This window comes from Alosa alosa, unplaced genomic scaffold, assembly GCF_017589495.1.
Source record: "Alosa alosa isolate M-15738 ecotype Scorff River unplaced genomic scaffold, AALO_Geno_1.1 AALO_1.0_unplaced_2, whole genome shotgun sequence".
Lineage (NCBI taxonomy): Eukaryota > Metazoa > Chordata > Actinopteri > Clupeiformes > Clupeidae > Alosa > Alosa alosa.
Window position 1 is genome coordinate 627,971 of NW_025962321.1, and position 23,327 is coordinate 651,297.

At 14.2% G+C, this 23,327-nt stretch overlaps 1 pseudogene; it reads left to right on the forward strand.

Moving 5' to 3' along the window:
- The first annotated feature begins 10,669 nt into the window (after window positions 1-10,669).
- LOC125290187 overlaps window positions 10,670-23,327 on the forward strand; it is a 146,588-nt pseudogene continuing 133,930 nt past the window's right edge.

Genomic DNA, 23,327 nt, shown 5'->3' on the forward strand with positions numbered 1-23,327 from the left:
ATTTTTTTCACTTTTAATATTACAAAAACAACAAAATTCTATAGATAAATTTATATCTATTTCTTCTATAAGAATTCAATCAATATTTTTTTTATCTAAGAAGTATGTATTATTATTTAATAAAGCACATGTAAAATGAATTCAAATATTTTCTTTTTTTGTTTTTTTAAGAATACCAGGAGTATTTTTATTACATATTATACATTTTAAATTTATTTGAGTATTGTCTATTGTTAATAAACATAATTCTGATCAATAAAAACATGCATCACATAATCATATTTTTGTTTCTATTCTATTTTCATTTTCATTAAAATAAATACAATTAAAATGAATTTTTATACTACAACAATCGCAAATTAATATTTTATCTAAATTAGTATTGAAATATTCAAAACAAATATTACATTTATAATTATTGAAAAATTTAACATCATCAGTATTTAAAGAATTATATAAAGAATTTTCATTATCTGATATTATTGATTCATTATTAATTTCAATAAATTGGGAATTATTTTTTCCAATCTAAGTATAAGTATATAAATCTTTAATAAATCGAGAATGTGAATAACAGATATAAATTCACTTATTTGTATAAGGCTGTATATATTCATATCATTGATTTTTATCTATATTTTTATATTTTATAACTTTTTGACATTTATTATATTGACAATTTATAGTTTCTAATTTATCTTTTTTTAATAACTAACATAAATTTAAAGATTTTAAACAAGTAAAATGAAAATAAAATTTTTTATATTTAAATAATTTATTATCTATTTTATTACATTTTTTACATTGTTTCTATTTAATTAAACAATTATCTTTATGAGAAAAATTCTAATTAGACTAAATACATAATATATGTAAAAAAATAAAACATTTATTACATTCTATTATTTTATCATCTTTTTTTATATTTTCTTTACATGATTTACAAATATTATTCATTTTATATTTTATATAAATATATTATTTTTTATAAAAATATTAAAATGAATACAATATTAGACAATATATAGAAATTAATATTATTAATAGAAAATATAAATAAATAGACTAATAAATTATTAATAATAGAAATAAAAAATATTTTAACAGAATTATATCTTGAAATTACTGAAAAAAATATATTATTAAAGAAAGAACAGATAAAATAGTTATTATTTGTATTAAAATAGATTTGAAATTTAGATTAGACAGATTTTTATGAATATTTATTTAGTATAATTATTTTAATATAGATAACAAAAGCAGAATTAACTGTAAAAAAATTTAATAAATTTTTAATTTATTTAAATAATGAATCTATTAAATTAGAATATAGATAGTTAATATATTAGATATTATTTTTAATAATTAAATATAATTAGAATATAAAAGAATAGTTAAATAATAATACAAATTTATCATATTTTTATAATAATATAATAGATAAAAATATAGAAAAAAATGAAAGAGAATTATTTTTTTTATTATTTCATTAGATATTTAATATAAATTATTTATATAATATATTTGAAGATTATTCTAGTAATTTTTTTGAAAGTTTAATATTTTTATATACTAATAAATAGAATACAATTACAATTATAATTATATCTAATATTATAATAGAAATAATAAAATGTTCTAAAATTAAATTAACAAATATAAATAAATTTATAGAGATTAGTATAATGATAATTAATAATTTAGAAAATAAAAATAATTTATTTATAATTTTTAATAATATAAATTATTGTCTAAGAAATATAAATATAAATATTATTAAATTTATAAATGATTTGATAAATATTTATGTTGATATTATGTAGAATAAATGGAATGTTATAATTAAAAATGAAATATTATAGATAATAGATATATCATTTGAGAATATTATAATTAAAATGTTAGATTTTAATATATAGTAGATTATTAATATTAGATATATTTATTAGTATGATATATCAGAATTTTATACAGGATTTAAAAAATTTAATTTTTATATAAAATTATTTGTTTTAAATAATGAGATTGATAAGGAGATAGTTAATGAATTTATAAAATATTTAGAATTAGTAAAATTTGAAAATGAAACCAATGAATCTATGGCTGAATTTATTAATTAGATGAATATAATGAGAAAATATAATAATATTGTTTTATCTATAATTAATACAAATATTTTTATTAAATTTTTAATGCGATTTATTATGGTTAAAGAAAAAGAATATAAATTATATGTTTTTAAGGGAATAGTATCATCAGATTTATTATTATATATATTATATAATAAATAGGAGAAAGTTGATATTGAAGATGAATTTTATGAAGAATTTTTATTATTTTTAATAAATACAAAAGAATGAGAAGAGACATTAAAATGTGGAATTGTTATTATAATATATTATTTAGGATTTAATCCTTAGAATGAAAAAAGAATTAATATATTAAAAAAATATTTAAAAAATAATTGATAATAAATTTTAATTATTCTTATTTGAAAGAATTAGTCTTATATTATTTTCAATCGGATTTAAAAAATTTTTTTCAAAAAAATTTATATATTCATCAATATTTTTTAAATTATTTAAATTTGGAATAGAATTAAAATCAAAGTTATCGCAATTATTTATATCTATAGGAACACAAATATTATTTGTTTTTGGATGAATACTAAAAGGTGCTTTAATTAAATGATGAATTTGTTTTGAAACTTCCACATCTAGTCTAGGATTTATATATAATTTAAATTCTTCATCAGTATAATCTGATTTATTTAAAAATTTTTTAATATATGGATCAGCAATTTTTCTAATTCTTTTATATGAATTATTTTTATTTTTATTATTTAATTGTAAATATTCTACTATATGTTCTCTTATTTTTCTAGGAAATTTAATAGCTATAGAATCACATACTCAGCAATGAATACCACGTCTACCAGAGTATATTCATAATATATGTTTAAAATTAAAATCATTTTGTAATATTGAATCTATTATTTTCATATTACATGCTAATATAGGTCAACATTTATTACATATTATAGATTGATCTTTGCAACAGTTTTGTCTTATATCTGTGTAATCTGTTATATCTATATCAAAGACTAATTCTTTTTCAATTGGTTTAAATATATCTATTTTATTTTTATAGGATGGAGATATATTATAGACAGCACCTATATCTATTTTATTAGGTAAATTTTTTAATAATTCTTCTTTAAATTCTTCAGAATTTTTAAAGGATTTATATCTTATGTATATATCATTTTTAATAGTAAATGAAAATTCTCTTCTATGAAAATAAGTTTTATCATTATTAATTTCTTCATTACCATAAGTTAATCATCTATAGAATAATTCTACAGGAAAAAAATTTTTATAATAATTTTCAATTTTTTCCATTATTCAACACGAATGACTGAAGAATTAATTAAAGAATGTATAGAAGAATTAGATAAAAAATATAAAAAGAATTTAATATTAGAGAGTAAATTTATAGAGATAGAAAATAAATTTATGGAAATATGTAATAAGGTTAAAAATGAATAGAAAGATAATGATAAAAGAGAAATATTAGATAAATTTTTAACTAAACTATCTTATAAATTTTTATCTAATTTAGTTAATACATTTGTAAAAAAGAATTCTGAAATAATGAATAATATGAAAGGAGAACCTATGTTACATATAAAATAGTATTTAGAAAAGAAATTAAATTTAGTATAGAAAAAATAGGAATTAATTGAATTAAATAAAAAATTAAAAAATACAATAAGTAAGATACAGATAATAAATTCAGAAGAATTAAATAATAAAGTTAATTTAATATAGGAAAAAGTTAAAAAATCATATGAATAGAAAATAATAATAAAAAATTATGATGAAAAAGAAATAATAGAAAATGATATAAAAAAAATATTATCTTTTATAAAAAATTAGTTTTTATCTTTAACAGAAAGTATAAAAGAAGTAATAAATAAAAATGAAAAATTAAATCTTAATAATTTAAATAGTTATATTGAAAATAGAGAAAATATTTTTGATAATAATATAAAAAAAATTGAAAAAATAAAAAATAAATTAACTTAATTTTATTACTTAAATTTAAAATGTTTACTTGTTGTTGTTATAGTTATAAAAAAATAGAAGAGATCGAATAGAATAATAATTAGAAAATATTTTGAGGAATTTAGTTATTTAAAGAGAGAAGAACTACGATAGATATATTTTTATTATTACCGAAAGTTTTATATTTAGAAATTAAATAGAAGACAATATAGAAATATTTTTATAAGAATGAATATGTTTATAAAGAAGGAGAAGAAGGTGATTGTTTTTATATAATATAGAGAGGAAGTATTAATTTAATATATGATAATTTTTCTGTTATAAATTTATATAAAAATGATTATTTTGGAGAAGAATGTGTAATTAATAAAGGTAAAAATTTAAAAAGAAATTATACGGCACAAGTAATAGAAGAAGGAACTATTGTAATAATGATAAGAAAAATATTATATAAGAAAATAAGAAAATATTTTGAAATTCCTATAAGAAAATAGTATTTTGTTGTAGAGAAATAGAACATATCACTTTATAAAGAGTATTTTTATAAAACAAAGGAAGATATAGAATTTTTATATTTACATTTAAAATATGAATAGAATTTTTCGATATTTGAAGATTTTACAAACGAATTATATTAGTTAATAAATTATATATATAAGATAAAAGTTAATCCATAGAGTGTATTTATAAAATAGGGATAGAATATGGATAAATTTTATATAATAAGAAATGGAATAATTAAGAAAAAAATAGACAATTAGGAAATTTTATATAGCGTAGGAGAATGTTTTTGTTAGGATTTCTTTATGGATAATTGTAAATCTTAGTATGAATATAAAACTGGATTTGACAATGTAGAATTATGGGTATTAGATAAAAAACATTATAATTAGTTTAAATTTTTATTAAGTAATAGAACAGAATAGATAATAAAATTTTTAAAAAATATTAGAATATTTAATTGTTTATTATATGAAGAAATGAAAACAATAGCAAAATTTGTTAAAGAAGAAGAATATGAAGAAAATAAAATAATAGATTGTAATAATAATTTTTATATAATAGAATATGGTGATATTACATGTGGAAAAATATAGTTAAGAAAATATGATTTTTTTGGAGAATTATATATATTTGGATATAGAAAAGAAAAAATCATATATAAAACTTTTAGTAAAGTTAAATGTTTTGTATTAGAATATAATAATTTTATTATGTTAGAATTATTATATAAAAAATTTTTAAATAATATAATAATAAAATATAATATAAAAATGAAATATAAAAAAGTTAAATTATATATGGAGAAAAAATATATTAAATTAAATTTTTATAATAGTGAATTAAATAAAAATTATTATAAAAAATTTTAGAATATGGAATTAATGCATTATATAGTACATGGTACATTTAATAAAGATAAAATATCTTAGAATAAATTAATAAGTATAAATGAATATATAATTTTAAATAGATTTGACAATAATCAAATATATTTTATGATATGTTTAAATAAATATGAAATAAATAAAAAGAAAATATAGAAAAATATAGTATATGAAAAATAGATATTTTCATTATGTAAATCTATATTTATTATGAAAATATATAAAATACATTAGACAGTAAGTTAGATATTTATTATTACAGAATCTTATTTAGGAGGATGTTTAAAGGATCATCTTATTTTTTAGAATAAATTTGATGAAGAAACTGTAAAATTTTATAGTGCTTAGATTTTTGTAATAATAAAATATTTACATAGAAGAAATATTATATGTGGAGATTTAGATTTAAAATATTTTTTCTTAAATCCATAGGGATATATTAAATTATGTAGATTAAAATATGGAAAATTAATGAAAAATAAATAGATAAAGATGAAAAAATATACATAGTATACATCACCCGAAACAATAAAAGATCATATATGTGATAAAAAGAGTGATATATGAGTATTTGGTATATTAATTTATTAGATGTTACATGGATATACGCCTTTTTATGATATTATACGTGAAATCAATAGGGAGAAAATTCTTTATTCTAAAGTTAATATTAATAAATAGATAAGTTATGATAGTAGAACATTAATTTTATCTTTATTATAGAAAAATAGAAAAAAAAGATTAGTAGATAATAAAAAAATAAAATTACATGATTTTTTTAAAAATATAGATTGGAAATTATTAAAAAAATAGAAACTAATAGCTACAATAATTCCATATATATCTAAAGAGCAATATATGAATAATTATTAGAATTATAATAGTTTAGATAAGACATTAGAAGATAAAAATTAGAATAAAATAATAAATGATAAATGAACAGAATATTTTTAATTTTAAAATATAAATTAATTAAATTATATTTTTTTCCATTCTAACTCTATTATTATTCATCTATCTCTTCATCTTCTTTTTGTATTGTAACATCATAAAATATCTAACTTAGCATTGTACTCTAAATTGTATAATTAACTATTTCATTTCTCTAACATATTTCATTTAAAAATGAAAATAAATCATTTAATTCTGTTTTTTTCTTATCAAATATTATAATTATTTCTAATTTTGTATTTAATATAACCTCATATTCTTCAAATAATTTTTTATATACATTAAAAATTTCTTTTTTTATATCATTTATTTGTTTTTTAGGATCGAATTTTATCTTTAACTATAATTTTGATCTTAATTTTATTTTCAATTTATCTAAGTTCATATTAACTAATGTATATCCATCATCTACAATAACTAAATTGTCTACTAAATTATCTACTTCATTTGGTATATGAGTTGATAATAATATTTCTTTTCCTTGTTTCTTATATAATTTTAATAAATCCCATATTGTACTTCTTCCCTATGGATCTATATTTGCAGTTGGTTCATCTAAAATACCTAAATCTTTATTGAATAAAAGAAATAAACCTATACTTGTTTTACGCTTATTACCTCCTGAATATGTCTTTACTTTTCTATTTTTATATTTTCCTAAATCTAATATATTTATTAATAATCTTGTTAATTCTTTCTACTATTTTAAATCATATCCTAAAATATTAGATATAAACATAAATATTTGTTTACATGATAAATTTGTTAGATACTAATCAAACTACATTAGATAAAATAAATAATTATATAAATCTAAACTATTTGTAAAATCAAAACCATTATAAGTATAATTACCAGTTGTTGGATTTAATTTTGATGTTAATATATTCATTAATGTAGATTTACCTGCGCCATTATTTCCTAATAAAATTGTACATTTATTATTTTCAATACCAAAATTTGCATCTACTAATACTGGTTTACATGTACCAAATATATTTACATATCCTTTATTAATATTTGTACCTAATAATTTATATTTAGTTTTATCTTCTTCTATTTTATAATATTCTCTTCTGGTTTTCTATATAAATTCATCTTCTTTTTTCTTTTTTATTTTTTCATTAATAGCATTATTTATTCTTTTTTTATATATAATTTCTAATAAAAATGTTATAATATCGGTCTAAAATATTTTAATATAAAGTATTAATCCCTATATTATTAATATTGATATATTTCAAATATAAAAAACTACTGGGTTAATATTCATTTTTGAATTAGCTATCTATAATCATGCTAAAAAATTTAATATAGGTATTTTATATAATTGTGAAACATATTTAGCAATACTATCACATATTTCTACTATAATATTGGATTTGTTGGATTTATTGGATTTTATAAAAAAGTAAAGTATTTTATATAGTAAATTTATAATGAAATAAATACCGGTTGAATAAATAAAAAATGAAATTTTTATATATATTTTTTTAATATATAACCCAAATAAAATTACTAGCATTGTATATGAAATAAGGTTTATTAATATTAATCCTGTATTTTTAAATTTAAATTTAAATATAGTTCCTAATGATAACTTATCAAACTTACGTAATAATACATATTGTATAAATTTAGGATCTTTAAAATATAATATAAAATTAAAAATGATTATTGGATTTTCTATTTTTGGTGGATTTTTATATTGTATTTTAAATATGTTTGCAACTGTTATGAATATTAACAAAGAAATAAATATTTCTATTAATATATTATATATTCAAAATATTGATATATTACCATAATTCATTAAACTAATATCTAATAATCCTTCATTAATTATATTTGTATAAATCTACGACTATAATGCAAGTATTATACCGCATAAAACAACTACATTTAAAGTAATTGATAAATAAAATATATTAGATAAAATATCTTTAATTGATATATTTGAATTTAATAATGTATACATTCTTAATTTCTATATATTATATTTAATATTTTTTTTATTTGGGTTATAATTATTTATAAAAGTCTTATAAGTATTATAAATATGTATATATGTATATGGCAAATAACTCGGTACTTTAATATGTAATTTTCAAAATTGTATATTAGTATTAGTATCATAATTTTTTATAAAATCTAATATAAATAAATCACCTGTTAAATTCTTACTATCTTTATCTTTATCATATATTTTACATATATTTTCTTGTACTAATAATTCTTTAAAAGCCTCAATTATATTCATTGAATTCTTTTCATTAGATTGAATTGTAACAATACAATAAAAATTATTACGATTTTTAAAAATAAGTTCTGGTTTATATATTTTTATATATGTTTTTTGTAAAAATTCTGTTATATTATTAAAGCTTTTTATTGAATTATTTTTTTTATCATCAGGGATATTCATATTTATATCTGCAAATTTAATACCAAAACTCTATACTATACCAACATCGATTTTACCAGGATATGTAAAATATGAAATAAATATATAAATTAATATTACTAATATTATATAAAAATAATAAATTCAATTCTATAATCTAATATTTAAAGTATAAAATAATATTGACATATTTTCTTTTTTATTGGTCTCCTATAATATATTCATTAATAATTTTTTAGATTCTTCTTTTTCCTAATGCTATTCTATATTAAATTCTAAATGCGATAATACACTATCAAATCCTAATATTTTCATATCTCAATCTATTATATTATTCTTATATTTTTCATTTAAAAGTTTAAATAAATCTTTTATTTTTTCTTGTACATTTAATGGTATTTCAAATTTTAAAACAAATGTAATTTTATTATCTATATTTTCTTCATATTTATCAAATTTCATAAAATCTTGAAAACTATTACTTATATCATTATTTATTTTATTACGTGTTTCTTTTGTATCAATATATAATAAAATATCATAACCAAAATTATATTCAGCCTTAACATCATGTATCTTTCCATAATTTATTAATTTTCCATTTGACATCAATGCGATACTATCATTGTATTCTTCTATCTCAGACATTATATGAGTAGTTATTATAGTTACCTTATCTATACTTTTTTCTTTAATAATATTTATTATTTTTCTTTTAGTTTCTAAATCTAATGGTGCAGTTACTTCATCTAATATAACAACTGATGGATCACATGCATATGCTAACATAAATGCCATCTTCTTTAACTATCCTCCTGATACTTTATTTAAAGGTGAATTCAATTTATCTCCCATATCTAATTTATTTGCTAATTCAGTAATGTTTTTTAACGCTGAATTATAAGAAAAATTCTTAAAAGATGATACTAAATTTACATGATCTAAAAATGTTCATCCTGGTATATGTTTTGAATACTATGGTGCATATCCAACTACTGATAACATATGATCCTTATGATATAATATATTTTTTCCTTTAATATAAATATTACCCTTACTCTATAATTGCGAACCATTTATTAATTCCATTAAAGTAGTTTTTCCAGCTCCATTAAATCCTGATAATATACATATAGTATTATTTTCTATATTAAGTGATACATTATCTAATGCTACAAATTTATTATATCAACCTGTATAATATATTTTACTTGCTTTATTAACATATAATATAGAATTTATAGTTTTTGATTTATCACTCTATTCTGCATTTAACTATTTTAAATTCTTCTTTAAAAATAATTTTCTAAATCTTCTTTTTCAAATAAAATAATTATATTCAAATCATAATTTCATACCTTCATAATCATCTAAACATAATATAATTGTTGAGAATAATATCGATGAAAATATATATTTAAGAAAATAACTAAATATACTTGGTGTATCTCCATCAATAGATAAAAATAATCACTTTAAACTAACAGATAAATTTGGATTATTTGTCATTTTTGATAGATAATTTATTTCATATATTATTTTAAAAGATAACTTAAAAATTTGATATATAGATATTTCTGGAAATATTCAATGTAATATTGTATCTACTGTAAATTTATTATAATAATGATAAACAGCGAATCCTAATGTACTATAAATTCCTAAGCCCCATGATATCAATGTTTTTTTACAAAGAAAATATAAAAAAATCATATAATTATGCATTGAAAAATATATAAAAGAAACTATAAAATAGAAAGGTATATATGATATATCAACTTTATTTCCTACTGTAAAATATATTGTTATGGATGTTATAGATGTTATTATTAATACAAAAATTGTTAATATAATCAATAATGAATAAGATCCATAAATTACAGGTACGCCAATTGATGATAAATAATCTAAAATTTTCTAATTTATAAAGACATTAATATATCTAAATCATATAGGATAATACAAAAATTTATAAAATATATGTATTGTAAAAAATAAAATATAACTAAATTGATAATATGGCGCATATCAAAATTCTCTTATATCTTTTACATCTAAATTCTCATTAATTTTCTAAGATTGTGAAAATTTCATAGTCTTTTTTCTATAATGTAAATAAATATTAGGAACAATTCTAAAATATATTTCATTTTCATTTTCAATTATTATTTTTGAATAATAATTATTTTTATCTAAATCTCATAAAGACATTGCATTTGCAGTTTGTATTAATAAAAAGCATATTTCTATATATGATTTTAATTCACTTCGACTCATCTATATTAACTATATATTTCAAATATCATAAAAATCTAATGTCAAATTTGCATTATTATAAAATGGAATAGAATAATATCTAAAATCGAATTGATTTGTTATATAGACATCTATAGTAACATCATTATCTTTTTTATTCATAAATATAAATGCATCTTTAAATGTAGATCCTTCTAATAATTCTTTATAAATATTATTAATTTCTTCAATATCTAATTGATTTATATACTTTTGATAAAAATTAACTTCTGTAGGATTATTTTTCTATATGTTTAAAAATACAAATAAATCGTCTTTAAAATTTAATTGTTTATTAGTAACATCTCAATCAGTAAGTTTAAATTCCGTTTTTGTAAAAGAATTATTATATATGTATAATAATTTGTTTTTAGACCTTAATTCTTCATTTACCCCAGATATATTTATTCTTCCCTAAAAATAAATACAATAAAAATTGTAAAATATTATTGTTGTTAATAATATTGTTGTAACTATAAATGATTTTAAAAATATATTATATATAAAAAGCTTAAAATATGTAATTAACTATCTTAATCTCATGATTTTATTTTTTATGTACGTATATTTTATATAAAATAATAATTAAAAATAATATTTAATTTATTATCCAAAAATAATATAATTTGTTTGTTTTTGTTTAAGTTATTAGAACGGAATTTTTGTATATCATTTGTATTTTAACTTAAATTTTAATATTTCTTTAAATTATTTGTTTTTACATTGTTTTCAAATTTTTTTATTTTTATTTATTTATTTATCATAAATTTAAAATTATGTTTTAAAATAATATAAAATATAATTAAAAATTAATAAATTATTCCTCATATAAAAATATATCTTTAATTTTATTATTTTCAATATAATCTAATAATATTTTATCAATTTTTGATTTATTTTTTATAGCATTTAATATTTTTTTTATTTGTTTTTTATTATTATTATCTGATATTAAAACATAATTCTATTTAATATTAGAATTATAAAAACATTTTTTAAAATTAGATAATTGATTTTTCATTTTATCTAATAGTTTATTAAATTCTAATATTACTTCATTATTATATGTTTTTATAAGAAAATCTACTTCTAATTCATCTTTAAAAATCTAATATTTTTCAATTAATTTATTAGTAAAAGATTCTGGTATATTATATTTTATTAATATCTTTCTTTCTAATGTATTTTTATTTAGATATAAATTTTTTGATATTCTATATCGTAATAACTTATAATTTCTTACATTCATTATACAATTACAAAATGTACAAAAAAAATCATATTTAGAAATATATGAATTAATTCTACTTAAAAAATAAGGAAATCAAATAGATAATATTTTTATTTCATCTATATTTTTTATAATATCTTCACTTATTTCACTAAATTCTGTATAAAAAATATTATTATTTTTTATTTCATTTATTTTATATTTTATTTTAAATAATTTAGTAATAAGATTTTGATACTAATTAAAAGTTTTCTGGATATATTTTTCATTAATATTTCTGGATATATTTTTTATATAATTAAATGATTTAGTATTATTTAATTGGTTTTCTATTTCTATTATATCAATAAAAATCTGTAACTATTCTCAAAATAAGTCAATAGACTCTTTATTTAATTTTTTATATTTTTCGCAATTTTCTATTTTTTTAATTTTTATGAAATCATAAATAGAAATATATCTTGTTATTTCTGCTTTATCACATAATTCATATTGTTTTAATATAATATTATTATTTATAATATTTTTTTCTATGTTAAAATAATTAAATATTTCATTAAACTAAAAATCCAAACTTATTATTAATTCTGTAATTATATTTTCAAAAATCAATATTTTTTTAATAAAATTATAAATATCATTAAAATATTTAAAATTTGAAGATTCATTTTTAATAATATTTTCAAGTTTTTCTATTTTTAGTATCGGAAATATGTATGATATAATTTTATTTAATTTTTCAAAACAACAAATATATTCTTTATCATAAAATATTTTATTTAATTCCATATCTTTTCATAAATTATCTATATATTCGTTAACTAATTTTATTATTGCATCTTTATATTCTATTATAATATATCTATCTTTATCATTCATAATTTCTTCATCTATAAAAATATATAATATATTAATAATTTTATGAATATAATTAATATATTTTCTAATATATTCTACATCAAAAAATCTATCATGTATACGATTATAATAATTTTTTATTGTGTTTATAAAAAACATATTATATCACTGATTCTGATTCTATATTAATCATGATTCTAATTCATAATTATCCATTTGATAATTATATTTAAATTCTTCTTTAAATTGATTATACTATTGTTTATTTATCAATATTTCTAATTCACAAAATATTTCTTTAATTTCTAAATGTATACTATCATTATATCATATATTTATTTGTTTTTCATTTAATAATATTGTTTTTTTATTAATATATATATCCAATTTTATTATATAATAGAAAAAAATTAATAAATATATTTTCATTATTATATTTTTAGATAAACCGTTATTATTTTTTATCCTATATTTTAATATAGGATTTATTTTATTATTAAAAATTTAAATTAAACTATTTTTTTTAAACTTAAATTTTTACTTTTCAAATATTTTAGATTATAAAAAGGGTTATTTAAAAATCTATTTTATAATATAATAAATAATATAATAGAAATTAATTTATATCTATTTTATTTTTATATAGTTTTTTATATTATATTTATATTTTTAATTATAAAGTTATATTTAAGATATATTAGTGTTATAGAATTTACTAATTAATATAGTTGAGTATTATTATATATATTTTTTAATTTAAAGATAAAATTTTATTAAATAATATAAATATAGAATTTATAAGATTATATATGATATAATGAATTAAAAAAAATAATTATTTTTTAAATTTTTTTTAATAATTTTAATATTTATTTAAATAATATTTTTCTTTTTTCTTTTTTTATAAATAAAACAAAAATAATTAATATACTTGCAATTACAAATATTATTATTATTATAAATATTTTTTTTCTATATTTCTATATTTCTTCTTTTTTCTATTTCTCCTATTCTTTTTTTTTCTTTTATATCATCATAATATTTTTCAAATAATTCAATTATAATTTTTTCTGAATTTTCAGACTATTTTTTTAATTTATCATAATATTTTTTAAATATAAGTTCTGTTGTAAAAATTTTTATATCTTCATTAGTTTCATTTATTAAAATATTTTTTAAATTATTAATATTATTATTAAAATCTTCTTTTGTTATTTTTGAATCTTCTTTTTCAATCAATATATTTTTTAAAAAACGAGAAATAATTTTATTAAAATCAATAATTTTAATATATAAATTATCTTTTTTCTATATATTAGTATTACTATATATATCATACATGTTAATTACATATAAATATATATTACATAACTAATAAAAAATAAATTTAGAATATGATAATTTATTATTAAAAGAATTTTTATTTTATTATTTCAAGGTTTTTTTTTTTGAATCTATTGTATATTTAAATAAATAAAATTATCTATATAATTTTTTTAAAGATATTTTATATAAAAAATTTTATATCTATATTAAATATTTTGGAATTATTAAGTATATTTTTATATATATTATTAATAGAATTAAATTTATAATTTTCATATTTTTTACATATATTCTAATATATTTCTTCAAATTTTTCATTATATATAATTTTTATATTTTTTTTATTTCTATTACATATTTATCTATTTTATCTAAATAATCTTTTAAATAATAATTAAAATCATCTTTATTTTTAATTCGATTTTTAAAATAAAAATTATCTTTAATTGTTTTTATCTATTTATTTAATAGGTGTAAATTTTCTATTAATTTTTTTATATTTGTCAAATATTTTTTATATCTTTCTTGATTATATATAAATATATGAGATATAATATTCTTTATTAAAAATATTTGTTTATATAAAGGTGATATTCATTCATATATTTTATCTAAATTTTTCAAATTTTCATATGTATTAAAAATAACCAATTTATTATGTAAATAATTTAACTCAATATAACAATCTAAATATATATCCAATTTTTTCTGTTTTTCTTTTAATACATCATTTGTATATATTATAGAAAAATAACTTATAAAAAACAATATTAAAATCATATTTTATATTAATTTGTGATAATTGTAAATATGAATAATAATTATCAAAATTATATATATATATATATATATTATCTTATTTTTATAAATAAATTATAATATTATACAAAAATAAAATAATATATATAAAGTTTTAAATTTATAATAATTTAATTTATTAATTATATTTAAAAACTCTAAAAATAATGATTTAAAAAAATGTTTCATTTTATAAATTTTTTAATATATCTCTTCTACTAATATTTTGTTTAGTAAATTAAAATAATTCTTCTTCATGTTCAATAGTATCTATATTATAAACTTCTACAATCTCATTATTTTCAATATACATAAATAATTCTTCATTAATTTTTGCCTTATTATTTATAGCATCTAATATTTTATTAATTTGATATTTATTATTATTTTTTGATATAAAAATATAATAATTATTAATATTAAACTAATAAAAATACTCTATAATAATATTAAGTTGTTGTTTTATTTTATTTAATAAATTATTAGATTCTGATAAAATTTCATTATTATATATTTCTATAAGAGATTTTAAATTTAAATTTTTTCTAAAAATATTGTATTTTTTGATTAATTTTTCAGTAAAAGAGTTTAAAATATTATATTTTTCTAATATATGTTCTAAATCCTATATATACATAGATATTTCTGATATTATTTTTTCATTTAATATTTTTTCATTTTTTGATTCATTTTTAATACAACTAATAGATATTGATGATTTTTTATTATCTAAAATATAATAATTAATTCTATATGAAAAATAAGAAATTCAAATAAATAATACTTTTATTTCATCAATTATATTAAATATATCATTTTTATCTATTTTTAATTTATTAAATCGTTCCTAATAAAAACAATTAAGACTAATTTTATTTATTTTATATTTTAATTGAAATAATATATTAATAAATTTTTCATAATGATTAAAATTTTCTTTTTAAATTAATATTTAAATTTTCTTTAATATTTTCAATAATTTTTAAATTATTATTCTATAATTTTTTTTCTATTTCTATTATATCAGTAAGATATTGTAAATATTCTCAAAATTTATCAATTTTATCATATTTTAAATTTATATATTTTTTAGGTTTATCTATATCTATATAAATATTATCCTAATTATCAGCTAATAAACTATTATCTTTTGGTTTATTCTATTTACTAAGTTCATATCTATATGAAATATTATTATAATCTTTATATGATAAAATAGAATCTATTAATTTTAATTTATAACATATTTCAAATTTTTTTAATCTACTATTATCAATAATATCTCTTTCTATTTTAAAATAATTTAATGTACTTTCAATTCATAAATCTATATATTTTATAAATTCTGTAATTATATCTTCAAAATTTAATATTAAATTACTCTAATTATAATAAAAATAAAACAACGATAAATTAACAGTTTTCTAGTTATATAAAATATCTGTAATATCTTCTCTTAAATATATAGGAATTATATAATTTATAATATTTTTTAATTTTTTAAAGAGACAAATATCTTTTTTATTATCTGGTAATTTTACTTTTAATCATATATTTTTTCATAATTTATCTACATATTTATTAATTAAATTTAATAAAATATTTCTATATTCTTTAATAATATTAATCGATTTTTTATTTTTTTCATTATTAATAAAAAGATTTAAATTATCAATAATTTCTTTAATGTATTCAAAATATTTTGTAATATGATTAATACTATAAAATCTACTATGTATACGATTATAATATTCAAGTATCTATTTGTGAATTATTTCAAAATTTGTAACTCTATCTACTAATGATGAATCTAATATATCAATATTTTCATAATTATATTCAAACTCTTCTTTTAATTGATTATAACATGGACTATTTATTGAAATTTCTAATTTATAAAATCTTTCTTTAATTTCTATTTCCATTATACTAATATATCATAATTCTAATTCTTTTTCATTAGATAACAATTTTTCATTATCAATACAACTATTCAATATTATTATATAACAAAAATAAATAACTAAACAAATTTTCATTTTATATTTTTAGATAAAACGTATTTTTAACTTCTTTTTAGGATTATATTTAAATATTATTTTAGAGTTTAATTTTTTTCTTAAATTTAAATTTCTACTTTTCAACTATTTTTAGATTATATAGTATAATAGTATAAAATCTAATATAAAATAATTATAGATATGTAGTAACAATAAATTTATATCTATATTTATTATTATATTAATTAACAATAATATTTGTATTTTCAATTATAAAGTTATATTTAAGATATATTAGTATTATAGAATATATTAATTAGTATAGATAAGCATTATTATATATATTTGATATCTTAACAATAAAAATTTATTCAATAGTGTAAATATTTTAGAATAAATTAAAAAAAGATAAATAAAAAAATAAAGATGGAATTTGTAGAATGATTGTAAAAAATATTTTAATTAAATTTTATTTTTGTGATTTTTAAAAAATAGAAAATAATAGTTTTTATGGGGTATTCTTTATATATTCATCATATTCTTTATTGTATTTTTCTTTAAAAGAACTAGGATCATCGGAATATCTAATAAATAATGAAACGAATACTGATATTATAATACTATATATTATAATATAATTAATAATGTTTATAAATAATAAATATACTCCAATTTGATATGTTAATTCGAAATTTGTATAATATAAATTTTCATATATAAATAATTGAAATAAATTTATAAACATTATTGTAATATTACAAAATCATGATGTAATATCCTATGATATATTATCTGTAAATAAATATGTATTTTTATTGCTTTTAACTAAAGTTTTTGCATATTTATATGCAGAAAAAAAACTTTTAAATTTATATGAATAAATATAAATATAATTCATCATATTATAGGCATATATATAATTTAAACTGTTTAATTCTTCAACAGAATGAATATTAAATTCATTTAAAATTGCATGATTATAATCAAATTTAAAAATTAATGATGAAAATAATCATATAATAAGTAAAATACTAGCTATTCCTATTTTTTCAATAAAAATTGTAAATATATTTTTTACTAAAAAGTTATAAGTATCTTCTATTGATATTGATAATAAAAATATTATATTATTAGTAAATCCATATCATAAATACATAATTATTATTAAAACAAACATAAAAAATATAGTATAAAGTCGTATATTCTAAATAGAATATCTATATATATTATATATCATAGGAAAAAATTGTATTGTAATGAATATAAATAATAATAATATACCTAATATATAGATTGATAATATTTTAAATTTAGATTCAATTAATATTTTTATTGTAAGATTAAATAATATTTCTTCCTATTTATTTTTAAATGACTTTTTATACTATACAATAATAAACATTAAAAAAGTAAATATACTAAAACCAATTAGATATAGGCTGAACTAATCATATATTTTATAATAATATAAATATTTTATCAAATATATTGTATATAAAAATAAATTTATTATAATAAATATTAAAAACCCCATTTTTGGATAATATAAAAAAATATTGAACGATATATAATAAATAAATGATATAATAGTTATTAATAAAAAAATTCATGATAATGTTTTAAACTATCCATATATATTTAATATTTTTAAACTTTTATTTGCTGTTTTTATAATAAATAGTAACATAATAAAATTTAACCCTAATATTATTATTGGTATTATTATATATGCATATTCTGCACGTTTTTTATTATCCATATATTTGTGTTGTTTATTTAAAATAATAAAAAATTAAAATCAATCTTTATTTTAATTAAATATTTTTATTTTTATATTTTATAAATACTATCAAGTTTCAATATTATTTTTTTTAAGATATATTTTAATTATAATTAAATTTGTAATTATATAATATATATATAATTATTATTATTTAATAATCTTATAGTTTTTTTTTTTCATATTTTAATAAAATCACTATTTATTATGAGTAGAGTATAAATAATTATAAAAAAGTAATTAATATAATAATTAAAATAATTTTTAAATTTATGTAAATGGTAAATATCATTTAATTATTTTCTCTTTCATTATGAGTTAATATTGTTTGTTTATTAGAAATGTTATTAACTGTTGGTAATTCTATAAATTCTCCATTATTTGAATTTAAACGTCTTGTTATTTGCTAAAAATTATTATTATTATTATTATTATTATTTGACTTTACCTAATTCTAAATAATATTTGTATTATTTAAATATGGATTCATAGAAATTTTATTTTTTATTTTATTGATCTAATTTAATATTAAATTGGAATTACCTATAAAAACTCCCATAAAACACCCTATAATTATTCCTATAAATAAACATATTAAAATTATATATATTATACTTCTTTCATTTATAATCATTACTAATTAATATAAAAAATATTAAATTTAATGCTAAAAAATAATTAATTAAACTAACGTTTCTTCTATTTCTATTATAACATCTCCGTCTTCTTGAATATATGGTAAAGATAAGCTAATCTACTAATTGTTCTAATTATATTCCTATTGATTATTATTATAAAATTGGGGTGTATTAATATTTTCTTGATATAATGAATGATAAGATGGTGGTGGACTCATATTTCCATTCTATGATAAATAATAAGATGGTGGTGGGGTCATATTTCATTCATGTAATGAATCATGCGGTTGTGAAAATATATGGGTTGAATCAATACTTGTATCAATAAATATATGTTGTCTATTATAATTAATAAAATTTTCTACATTACCTATATTACCTATAGGTCTTCTTCTAATATTAATGCATCAAATTATCATGAAAAAAATAACTGATCCTATAATGAGAAAAAATAAAGATAATATTAATAAATATGAAAAATTTTCCATTTTTTATAAAATATAAATATATGTAAAATTTATAAATTATAAATTTGTATATAATTATTATTATTGAAAATTATAATTTATAAATACATAAAAATATTTTTTATAATATAATTTTATTATTAAATATTATTATTTATTTAGTAATTTAATATAAATCTCGATTATTTTTTAGAAACTAAATAAATTTTCTAATAATATTATTTTTATTTTAATAATATATAATTTAAACTATGTAAAATATCATCATATATTAAATATCTTGGGGTTCCTTACTTTTTAGAGAGAATTAATAATATTTTTTAATATGACAATAATACTAATATAAAATTTAAAAATTAATTATTAATTTATTTAAATTCTTTAAATTCTTTAAATTTTATATAATATAATTTATTTTCTTTTTAAAATCATTATCTTTTTATTTTAATTTCAATTTAGTTTAAAACATTATTTAAAAATTTAATTATATAAAAAATATTGAATACTTTAATTTTAAATAATAAAAAATTAATTTTAATAAAAAAAATTTAAAAATTATTGGATTCATTAAAGAAGATTTATTTTATCTATATGTGCATATATTTCTTCAATTATATATTTTCTAACCTAATTTAATAATTCTTTATTAATTACTGATTTATTTTTAATAGAATTTAATATATTTTTAATTTCATTTTCATCATTATTTTTTAATATAAAAATATGATTATCATTAATTTTATTTAAAATATTACTAATAAAATTTTCTAATTGATTTTTTGTTTTATTTAATAAATTATTAAATTCTAATATAATTTCATTATTATATAATTTTATAAGCATATCTAAATCTAATTTATTTTTAAAAAAATCATATTTTTTAATTAAATATTCTGTAAAAGAATTAGAATTATTAAATTTTTTTAATTTATTTTCTAAATCCGTTATATATATGGATGAATTTATTTTTTCACCAGATATATAAATAAAATTTTCAGTATCAGGATAAATAGATAAATTAATTTTAAATAAAATATATGGAATTCATATAGATAATATTTTAAATTTATATATATTTTCCAATATATTATTTATAAATAATTTATCATATATTATATAATAATTTTTATATAAATTTTCAAATTTTTTTAATACATATTTTAATTTAAATAATGAATTCATAAGTTTTACATACTAATCTAAATTTTTATATATATTTAATTTTCATTTATTTTCATTTTTTTCTATATAATTTAAAGAAATAAATAATTTTTTATTAATTAATATATTGTTTATTTTTAATATATCAGTAAAATATTTTAGCTATTTTCAAAGTTTTTTGTTTATAAATTTATCTAATTTTTTATACTTATCAAAATTTATATTTTCTAATTTATTATTTTTTATAAAATCATCAAAAGAAGTATAGCTTTTTATCTTTAACTTATTAAATATATTGAATTTAATTAATTCGATATTTTTATAACATAGAGTTGATCTTTCTATTTTAAGATAATTAAATAGACTATTAATAGTAAAATCAATTTCTCTTATTAATTCAGTAATATTTGATTCTAATACAAATATATTTTTATATACATCAGTTAAAAAATAAATTTTTTCAATTTTATTTGGTGTAGATGTGTTTATTTTATAATCTTCTTTTTTTATAATTAAAATATTGATCTTTTATTATCATAGGAAATTTAAATGATATAAAATTATTTAATCTTTTAAAAATACAAATATTATTATCATTATTAAGATTTTTTATTCATATAGTTTTATAAAAAATTTCTATATTTTTATTAAATTGATTTACTAAAATATGTTGATATTTTTTTATTATAATATTATTATTATTTAATTTATTATTTTTAATAAAATATTTCATTTCATCAATAATTTTATTCATATAATAAATATATTTTTTAAAATATTTTGAAATAATAATATCTTTATATATATAATCATTTTGATTATTAAAATTTTTTGTAATTATTTTATAATCTTCTATATATGTTATTGTTTTTTCTATTTCATAAATAATCTCATGGGAATATTTAAAATCATATCTCATTTGATAATATCATGGTTTATTTAATAATACTTCTAATTTACAAAAACTTTCTTTAAGTTCTTCATCCATAATATTTAAATACCATGAAAATATACATGTTTGATTTTTTATCAATATTTTATCATCATTACATTTATTTAAATATAATATATAGTAGAAATAAATAATTAAATAAATAATCATACGTTAGTGTTTTTAAATAATTAAAATTTTATATAATAAATAAATGTATAAAATAATAATTAAATTTATATTTTAAAAATAATTTTAATTAATATATAAATTTTCATTATAATAAAAAAATTTCTATTATTTTATTATTTTTAATATATTTTACTAATTCTTCATTTATTTTCTATTTATTTTTAATTGCTGTTAATATTTTTTTAATTTCATCATCATTGTTATTATTTGATAAAAATCTATAATGATAATTAATTTCTATATAAATATTTCCAATAAAAATATTTAAACAATGTTTTATATTAAATAATAAATTGTTAAATTCTATTATAATTTCATAATTATATATTTTTATAAATAATTCTAAATCTAAATTATTTTTTTTAAAAATATTATCATATTTTTCAAACAAAATTTTAGTAAATAATTCGAAATTAATATATTTTTTTAATCTACTTTCAAGATCTTCACTATATTTTTTTAATATTAATCCTTCATTTATTAATTCTGAATTTTTTAATATTTTTTTATTATCAATATATAATAATTTAATTTTAGATAATATATATGAAATTCATATAGATATTATTTTTAATTTATCTATATTTTTTAATATATTATTTATAATATTTTAGTTATTTCATTTAAAATCATAGAATAGGTTTTATATTGATATTCAAATTTTTTTATTTGATATTTTAATTTAAATAATATTATAATAAGTTCTTCATACTAATTAAAATTTTTCTTTTAAATTTAAATTTATTATTTTATTATTATTTTCTATATATTTTAAAGAATTAAATAAATTATTATTAATTAATATTTTTTCTAATTTTATTATATTAACAAAATATTTCA